Source organism: Neovison vison, chromosome 9, assembly GCF_020171115.1.
Source record: "Neovison vison isolate M4711 chromosome 9, ASM_NN_V1, whole genome shotgun sequence".
Classification (NCBI taxonomy): domain Eukaryota; kingdom Metazoa; phylum Chordata; class Mammalia; order Carnivora; family Mustelidae; genus Neogale; species Neogale vison.
In genome coordinates, this window is record NC_058099.1 from 24,907,611 (window position 1) to 24,917,962 (window position 10,352).

The following is a 10,352-nucleotide window of genomic DNA, read 5'->3' on the forward strand; positions in this document are numbered from 1 at the left end:
AGGACCATGGGTCACTCAGGAGGACATACTGAATGTGTTGTCTAGAGTTTATGGGTGATGCCCACAGGGAAGAGTATATGGTCCTGCCCTGGATCAAAAGGATAGTTTGAGACTCCTTGGCATCTAAGTGGTAGTTGAAACTATAGGAGTTGGTGCGATGGCCAGGGGAGAAGGTGGGAACAGAGTCAAGAATATCAGCTCAAAGGGGGAAATAATTAATAAGAAAGTAATGGTAAACAAACAAAAAATTTATGACTACGGCTAAGGTCAAGGATTCTTTTTTTTTTTTTTAAAGATTTTATGTATTTATTCGACAGAGAGAGATCACAAGTAGGCAGAGAGGCAGGCAGAGAGAGAGAGAGCAGGGGAAGCAGGCTCCCTGCTGAGCAGAGAGCCCAATGCAGAGCTGGATCCCCGGACCCTGGGATCATGACCTGAGCCGGCAGAGGCTTAATCCATTGAGCCATCCAGGTGCTCCAAGGCCAAGGATTCTTATCTCTCAGTATCCTAGAGAGCAAAACACAGAAAAGAGAATGGCTAAGCAGACTTGGCTCCCAGCTAAAGCTGAAACTTTGCCTAATATACTACTCAAATATTTGGAAGAACACAGTCTCTGACCCCCCTCCCTACTATGTGCCCCTAGCCTAGTGAGGGATAACATCTGAGTTAAAAACAAATAAATCAGAATGCAACATCCTATTCTTACCAAGTGGGCATCAAGAATCCCTGTTCATAAAAATAAAAAAAAATAATAAAAAAAAAAGAATCCCTGTTCATCTCATAGATCCAAAATCAGGAGGAATTCAGCCTTATTCCATGGAGTTGAATATGGAGGTTCAGAGGATGGAAATGCCTTGTACAAGTGCCACAGTAAGATGGTGGCAGGGTCAGGGAGTGGGAATCCAGGTGCTTGGAGACCAGACCATAATGCCCCTCATTGTGGTTTTGGACCCCATGTCTCACTGTCGTGAAGACCAGCATAGTCCTCAGCATCTACTTAGGCACTCCACACTTAAAGGCATATTAAAAAGATAAATGTTTCAATACTCTGTGAGACCTGACGAAATGGAGATTATTAGGGAGAAGACAGGGGGTGTCAAGGATCATCAACTTGAAAGCATTTGTTTGGGCACAGTATTTGCCGTGAAAAATATGAAGTCTCCTGTGAAGAGCATTTTCTTTGATCATTAATGTTGTCCACAGGCTGGTGTAACAACCATCAACAGACTGGCTGAGAAGTTTCATCCCAGTCTGGGATCAGCAGAATCAGCTATGTAGGAGAAAAAGCAAGGGAGACCATGCCCAGTTCTGCCAATTCCCAGCATCTTAGGTTGATCATGTCCCCTCTCTGGGTTGCCTGTAAAACGATGAGGTCAGACTAAATAAGCTTTGAGATCCTTCAAAACCAATGACTTGGTTTATCCATTGCCTTTCTCCAGATCGCCATGAGATAGCTACTGTAAATTCTTTCCCAAACATGGAACAAGAACTCTTCCTTCTCCAATGCCTGATGCTCTCCTCCAGGTGGAACTAATTAGTAATCAAGTCTTGATGTGGGGAAAAAGAATTCCATTCTCATGTTATATTTGTTAAAAACACATTTCCATATAAGCATATCCATCTGTCTTTGTACTTGCCCTGAAAGATACTTCTGCTGACAGTTTCTTGGACGGTTCAGAGACTAGAGGCCTCTTTTCCAGCACTCACCTCACTTGGGAGTGAGGGCTTTGAAGCCCAATTAATGTAATAGACTTCATGGTGTTGGAGTGCTGGTATCTTCCTTTCTAGCTTACAAGGTCTTTCTTATGCTTTATGTTGGGCCCTCACGGCAGCCCTATGAGGTAGGTAGTGTGGGTGTTATTATTACCGTCTTATTAGTGAGGCATTTGAGGTTAGGTGAGTTCAAGTGATTTGACCAAGATCACACAGTGGTCTTGTGGTACTCCCAGCAGTGCTGGGGTACCAATCAAGGTGTCCTGATCCCACAGCTAGTGGTCTTACCATTATCCATCCATCCATCCATTCAACCTACATTTCCTAAGAACCTCACATGAGCCAAAGATGGTGACAGGCTCTGGAGATACAAAGCTGTGTAAGACGATTTCCCTTTCTTGAGATGCTAACAATCAGACGAGTTGGGAGGCAAATCTCTACAGCACTGATGGGAATACAACTGTTGTGCCTTGGGAGGAGAGAAGAAAAGGAAATTAACTCTGCCCGGGGAGACCCTCTCAGGGAGCGGATGCGGAGGAGGAGTGTTCACAGCTATAAAGAAGGGAGACAGCACTGCAAGGGAAAGGTACAGCATGGGTAAATAAAGGCATGGCGGCATGAATAGTCAGCATGTTCAGGGGACACTGCAAAGGGTGACTCAAGACGAGGGTGCATGGTGGGTGTGGACGGAGATGAGGCTGAGGGCAAGGGACCTGGTGTGAAGGCTCTCTAGTTTTCTGAGAGGAGCTAGCCTTGACCCAGTAAGTGAGGGGTCATTGGATAGTCAGCACGTAGGTGTTCCAGATTTTCCTGTTTATCTAATAGTGTGTCTGCCTAATCCACAGTCACCTACACAGTCTTCTCCTCCCCATACATGGCTGACTTGACCCAACTGCTCCAGAGTATTGCTCAATTTCAATATAGCTTCCATAAGAGACCAGAGACAGAGAGACAGAGAGACAGACAGAGAGAGAGGGAGAGAGAGAGAAGAAGGAAGTAGAGAGATGTTTGAGCAATGCAGATGGCCCAGCTGGGCTCTGGTCTCTTGGAGCCCATGTGGGTTTCACATTCTCAGGAAAATATTTGCCACCCTCACTGGCAGAGGGAAAGTGGAGATTCTTCACAAACTGTTTGAGCACAGGTCTAGGCCTGAATGGGAATGACTCATTGGCCTTGGCTGGAGCTGGAAGGGAGCCTGGAGGCTGATGGTGGGTACCAGTGGAGGGGGGTTAGGAGGGTCCTCTTCTGGCCAGGGAGATTTTCCTGCTCCTGAGGCTCTGTCCAATCCTCAAAACTTTTTGGGTTTACTCTTATCCCTCCTCCCACACCAAAGACAAGGGTAGGAACAAGGGGGCCAGGTCAAATGAGAAAGGTAGAAAGAACCATTTCAACTCCTGTGTTTCCTGCAGTTATACTGCACAGTTAATCTCCAACTACAATACAATGTACTTCCAACTACATATACACATATGTATATAACTTCTAACTCTAAATACAATGTACAAGGATTTGTACAAGCCTAGTATTTGCATTGCCTCTTAGAGTTTCTACTTCATCACTCAAACTGGGACCCTTGAGGGGCACCTGGGTGGCTCAGTGGGTTAAGCCTCTGCCTTCGCTCAGGTCATGATCCCAGGGTCCTGGGACTGAGCCTCGCATTGGGCTCCCTGCTTAGCAGGGAGCCTGCTTCCCCTTCTGTCTCTGCCTGCCTCTCTGCCTACTTGTGATCTCTCTCTCTGTGTCAAATAAATAAATAAAACCTTAAAAACAAACAAACAAACAACTGGGACCCTTGAGAGGGTCATACTGCTAAAAAGGACAGGACATCACGTATATACTGGAACTATTCTGGAGGTACCATGATGTATGGTCACTCTCGATATTTCCAAATCTAGTGGTTCATAAAACCCTCACGTTTTCATTTTATATTGGAAGAGAAGCACGTGTTTCCTGGGGGCTTGCTGCCAAAAGGATGGAAGAGGACGACGAGCCAGCAGAGACTGGGCAGGGTCAGCAGCTCCCCTGCCCAGCCACTCCCAGGCAGCAGAGGCTGTGTTAGAAGAGGAGCCAGGAAGGGACCCCCCTGTGTGAGTATTTGAGATGAGGCAGGTCTTGCCTTCAGCACGTACCCATTCATTGCCTCACTTAATCCTGACATTCTGCAAGGAGCTAATAATTTGCCAGTGAGGAAAACAATGTTCAGAGAAATCAAGTCACCCGTCCAACACCCAGAGGCTTTAAGTGAGGAGTTGAGATTCGAGTTCAAACCAGTACCTTTCCCATCATGCTAGGTGGCCCAGTGGGGCACCTGGGCATACTTAGCATGGAAGATCTCAAGAAGAACTAGGTCTGAGGGTGAGAGCCACTCCCCAACATTCTGTGACTGCCTCTCCTAACCAACTAGGTTTCAGCAGTCACTTATCTGAATGTGCCTTGAGTCAGGCCAACCTTGTACCCAACAGGAGATACGTGCATTGAAAAAGCCAATAAACCATCTTAACTGGGCTCCCTTGTGGCAGGAAGGCTGCTCCAACAAGCATCCCCTGCCGAAACGGAGGGAAAAGGTGCAGAAGCGAGCCACAGAAGTGACCTCTGGTTGGTGGCTTATGCTCCAGGACTACCTCTGGCCCTGAAAAAGCTACAGCTACCAATGCCAAGGGCAGAGTCCCTGGCCACTCACTCTGCTCCTGGGAGACTTTCCTCTACACCCGTCCTGATCCCGGCTAACTGCAAGAAGTCTCCTGGCAGCCTGCTGGTTGCCTCTCTGCCCAAGTGGCAAGGCAAGGTGCCCAGCAGCCATCACCCTTCTCCACTCATGAGCAGCCACCTGCATACAAGGCGACAGGCATTTGTTGAGTCTTCAAGCCACTCACGCATTTCATAAGATGAGAGCGCATGAGTTACCTCATCCTGGATTGCTTCTCCAGGTGGCTGCATGATCTTGCCAAGTTTTCTCTAGAACACTGTGAGCCCTATTAGGTTCCTGTTTGTCTGAGATTTTCCTCTCCTCTCTGGTGAGTCATTGCCTAACACAGTCGATTTCCTCGTTACTCAAAGTGTAGACCGTAGTTCATTCAGCTGCATCGGTGCCACCTGGGAGCACCATCTCAGCTCCCGCTCTAGACTCACCACACAACCTGCCTTTACCATGATCGTAACACTTGAAAAGAGCTGCTCTCAGACACCCATGACCATTCAGTTCCAAAACCCCATCATCTCAAATCAGTTTCATATAATGAAAGAGGGCAGATGATGGTCAAGTACAAGATACTCTTAAAACATGACCAAACACTCCTCTCCTCAGACTAGAGAGAGTTATTTGGGCACCAGCTCAATTGGCAAAATTATGCTAGCTCAAGAATACTCACTGTCTGTCTTGTAGGCCAAGGCCAAAGTACAGGTTGTGGCAACATGGGGCTCTATGCTGAGAATGTGTTTAGGTCTGGGTTAGATTAGAGGCTAAATTTAGGTTTAGTAGGAGTGAGTGGTGATGGATTAGCAGTGTCTGCCATGGATCCAGGGCTACAGAGTGGCTGCATGTGTGCCACACATTGCCCTCCCTATCCTAAGCACTACCTGCTTTCCTGGCACTCATTCTCATTTACAACTCTACTGAGCTCCTGGCATTTCCCTGTAACTCCTGGGAATAATAATATGATGACTTCAAACCTGACCATTTAGGATAAGCACTAAATCCAGCACCTGTTCACTACCATGTAGACAGTGACCACTCATTCTGGCCATTTTCTACCCTATTGTCCCAGCTACATTTCTACAGGAAGAAAGCACAAATATGGCCCCAAAATGGGCTCCCCTGCTATGTTTGATCCATTCGTCCCCATGCAAAGGCTGGAGGGACCATAGTCTTCTTACCACAGGGACTAGAGCTTCTTATATACCCAGAAACTTGTCCAAGTGACAGGAGTATTATCCCCAATAGCAATTTTGCTCAGAACATACCCTTCAAGGTTTTAGGCAGCAAGTCAGTCACCTTTAGCCTCAATCCATCCTGCTCAGTCCAGAACTCAATAGGAGTGAGGATAGTGACCAATTGGTATGAAAACATATGACCTCGAACTTCATTAGGGAAGATCCCTGATGACACACCAAAAGGCTAAGGGTTCAGACTGAGCTGCAAGGGGAAATCTGCCCTCATTTTCCTCTTGGACAGAGTCAGCTGCCTGAATTTTCTGGCTTCTGGGTCAATAAACCTTTCTTTTTCTTTGAAAATGAGCACTGCGGAGGTTTCCAAACCAGAACCTGAACACACCAAGACCTCTTCCCTAGGACTGTCTCAAGTTCCCTGCCTTTCTACAGCTGCCTGAAAAATGGGAACCAAAATGAACTGGATGCTATGTAATTTCGTGTACTTGATGGACACTTTACAACAATCCCATCAGGGAAACATCATTATCCAAATTTACAGACAAGAGAAATAACGTGTCCAAAGTCACACAGCTAGTAAGTGGTGGAACAAAAATTCAAACCCAGTACTACTAGGCTCCCAAATTGACATGCCCTCCATGTTCATAACATCTGCAGAAATTCAATGATGTCCCTGTTGCCAGAACCTTGTGTTTACTTCTTTGTTCCCATCTTACTTGATGTCTTAGCAACATTTGACACAGTTGACCTGTACCCTTCTTCTTGGAACATTTTCTTCTCCTGGCTTTTGCATAATCTTACTTGGTGATGTTTCTCCTACCTCAGTGACTGTTCCTCCTCACGTGACCTTTTCAGATTCTCCATTTTTTGCTTAACTTCTCAACTTCAGAAAACTCAGAACTCAATCCTGAGCTTTATCATTCTTTTTTTTTTTAAGTTTTTATTTTTAAGTAATCTCTACACCCTACATGGGGCTCGAACTCACAACCCCCAGATCAAGAGTCACACTCAGAGAACAAGATGGCAGAGGAGTAGGAGATCAAAATATCATCAGGTCCCAGGAGTTCAGTTACCAAAATGTTCTAAACGCCTACAAACTCAGCAGGAGATAGAAGAGAAGAGCAGCAATTCTAGGAACAAAAAATTGACCACTTTCTGAAAGGTAAGACGTGTGGAGAAGTGAATCCAAGATGGTATATGGGAAGAGAGACCGCAGAGGGGAGGGGCTGGCTCCCGGCAAGTGGTGGAGCAGCAGAGAACAAAATCAGAACTTAGAAGTCTGCTCCACTGAAGAACATCACTCCAGAGGCTACATGGATGTGGAGCCCTCATAGGGACAGTGTGGTTTCAGGTCCCACAGGGTCACAGAAAGATCGGGGGTGTCTGAGTGTGGCAGAGCTGCCAGGTATTGGAGCTGGAAAGCAGGCAACAGAGACGGAGCCAAGGAGTGTGCTCTCAGCTCGGGCTTACCTTAAACCATGATCTGAGGCACAGCTGGGCCACTGCTCTTTGGGCAGAGATGCCACAAGTGGCAGATCCAGGGAGACAGCCCACTTCCTCCTCCAGGGGAACCAGCACAGTCAGGAATCTGCTGGGTTTGGAGACTCCAAACAGGGCTGTGTGCCAGAGATAGAAACTCTTGGTCACAAGCCGGGTGAGCACAGAGCGTGGCCGGAGACCAGGGAGGGACTGACTGCTTTTCTCTAAGGGTGCACTGAAGAGCGGGGCCTGAGCTCTCGGCTTCTCCAGGCTGGAAACTGGGAGGCCACCATTTTCATTCCCGCCCTCCAAAGCGGTACGGAAAGCGTTCAGGGAACAAAAGCTCCCAGAGCGGACCTGAGCATATTTCCTAGCCTGGCCCCTGGCTAGGGCGGTGCAATTCTACCTCCGGCAAAGACATTTGAGAATCACTACAACAGGTCCCTCCCCTAGAAGATCAGCAAGAACATACAGCCAAGACCAAGCTCACTGAGCTAGGAGAACAGCGGAATTCTAGAGGAGGGGAAAGCAAAGCATGGAATTCATGGCTTTTCTCCCATGATCCTTTAATCTTTCAAAGTTAAATTTTTTCAATTTCATTTTTTTCTTATTCTATTTTTAAAATTTTTCCTCTTTCCTATTTTAATGTTTTTTAACTATTTAATCTTATCAATACCTTTTAAAAGTCTTTAAAAATTTTCATTGTTATAGTCGTATTTTATCCTTCATTGTATTTAACCTTATTTTTTTGTATACATATAGGTGTTTTTTTTTTCTTTAAAATTTTGGGATACAATTTCTTCTAATGGATCAAAATAGACCCTAATTCTAGTGCATGGCTTTGCTCTAGTCTCCAGCCTGATCACATTCTTTCCTCTTTTTTTTTTTTCCTTTTTTCAACCAACTTCTTATCTTATTAACTCCTTTTTCAGAATCTTTTTAATTTTCATGTTTACAGTCATATTCCATTCCTTCATCATGTTTATCCTTATTTTTATGGATATTTATAAGTTTTTCTTTCTTTAAAATTCTGGGATGTAGTTCCTCCTAACAGACCAAAATATACCCAAAAACCAAGTGTGTGGCTTTGTTCTATTTACCAGTCCCAGTCTTTTATATATACATATATAACCAGGGCCAGAAGGCTTCTCAGGTGAATTCTGCCAAACATTTAAAGAAGAATTAATACCTATTCTCCTGAAACTGTTTAAAAAAATAGAAATGGGTGCTCACTTCGGCAGCACACATACTAAAAAACTAGAATGATACAGAGAAGATTAGCATGGCCCCTGCTCAAGGATGACACGCAAATTCATGAAGCGTTCCATATTTTTAGCCCATCAGAATAATGTCGGACCTGTCCACAGAAACCTGGCAAGCCAGAAACGGCTGGCAAGATATATTCAGGGCACTGAATGAGAAAACATGCAGCCAAGAATACCTCATCCAGCAAGACTGACATTCAAAATGGATGGAGAGATAAAGAGTTTCCAAGATCGGTAAGGCTTAAAAGACTATGCAACTACCAAGCCAACACTGCAGAAAATATTAAGGGGGGTTCTATAAAGGAGGAAAAATCCTATGAATATCATTGAACAGAAATATGGAGACAATCTACAGAAAGAAAGACTTCAAAGGTAACACAATGTCAATAAAAACGTATCTATCAATAATCACTCTCAATATGAATGGCCTAAATGTGCCCATAAAATGACATAGGGTTGCAGATTGGATAAGAAGACAGGACCCATCCATATGTTGTCTACAAGAGACCCATTTCAAACCTAAGGATACACCCAGACTGAAAGTGAAGGGATGGAGAAGCATCTTTCATGCCAATGGGCCTCAAAAGAAAGCTGAGGTAGTGATTCTCATATCAGATAAATTAGATTTTAAACTAAAGACTGTAGTCCGAGATACAGAAGGACACTACATAATTCTTAAAGGGACTATCCACCAAGATGATCTAACAATTGTAAATATCTATGCCCCCAATATGGGAGCAGCTAATTACATAAGAAAACTATTAATCAAGATAAAGAGTCATATTGATATGAATACATTAATAGTAGGAGATCATAACACGCCTCTCTCAGTAATAGATCATCCAAACAGAAAATCAATAAAGAAACAAGAGCATTGAATGACATATTGGACCAGATGGACCGTATAGATATATACAGAACATTCCATCCTAAAACAACAGAATACTCATTCTTCTCAAGTGCACGTGGAACCTTCTCCAGAATAGACCACATACTGGGTCACAAATCAGGGCTCAACGGATACCCAAAGACTGAGACTATTCCCTGCATATTCTCAGATCACAATGCTTTGAAACTGGAGCTCAATCACAAGGAAAAATTTGGAAGGAACTCAAACACCTGGAAGCTAAAGACCACCTTGCTTAAGAATGCTTGGATCAACCAGGAGATCAAAGAAGAACTTGAAACAATTCATGGATACCAATGAGAATGAAGACACTTCAGTCCAAAACCTATGGGATACAGCAAAGGCGGTCCTAATGGGGAAATACATAGCCATCCAAGCCTCCCTCAAAAATACTGAAAAATCCAGATTACACCAGTTGTCTCTATACCTTAAAGAACTGGAGAATCAACAACAAATTATACCAACTCCACACACAAGAAGGGAAATAATCAAGATTAGAGCAGAGATCAATGAGATAGAGATACCGTAGAACATATCAATGAAACTAGAAGCTGGTTTTTTGAAAGAATCAATAAGATCGATAAACCATTGGCCACACTAATCCAAAAGAAAAGAGAGAAAGCTCAAATTAATAAAATTATGAATGAAAAGGGAGAGCTCACAACTAACACCAAGGAAATAGAAACAATCATCAGAAATTATTATCAACAGTTATATGCCAATAAGTTAAGCAACCTAGATGAAATGGATGCATTCCTGGAAAACTATAGACTCCCAAAATTGAACCAGGAAGAAATTCACAACCTGAATAGACCAATACCTAGTAATGAGATTGAAGCAGTGATCAAAAACCTCCCAAAAAACAAGAGCCCAGGACCTGATGGATTCCCTGGGGAATTCTACCAAACTTCCAAAGAAGAAATAACACCTATTCTCCTGAAGCTGTTTCAAAAAATTGAAGCAGAAAGAAAACTTCCAGACTCTTTATGAAGCCAGCATTACCCTGATCCCCAAACCAGGCAAAGACCAGACCAAAAAGGAGAATTTCAGACCAATATCACTGATGAATATGGATTCTAAGATTCTCAACAAGATCCTAGCAA

At 44.1% G+C, this 10,352-nt stretch overlaps 1 non-coding gene across 1 annotated transcript; it reads left to right on the forward strand.

Annotated features, from left to right (window-relative positions):
• Positions 1–8,302: 8,302 nt before the first annotated feature.
• LOC122917858 lies at positions 8,303–8,411 on the forward strand. Its single transcript, XR_006386486.1, has one exon. It is a non-coding gene; the product is annotated as a U6 spliceosomal RNA (small nuclear RNA).
• Positions 8,412–10,352: the final 1,941 nt, after the last annotated feature.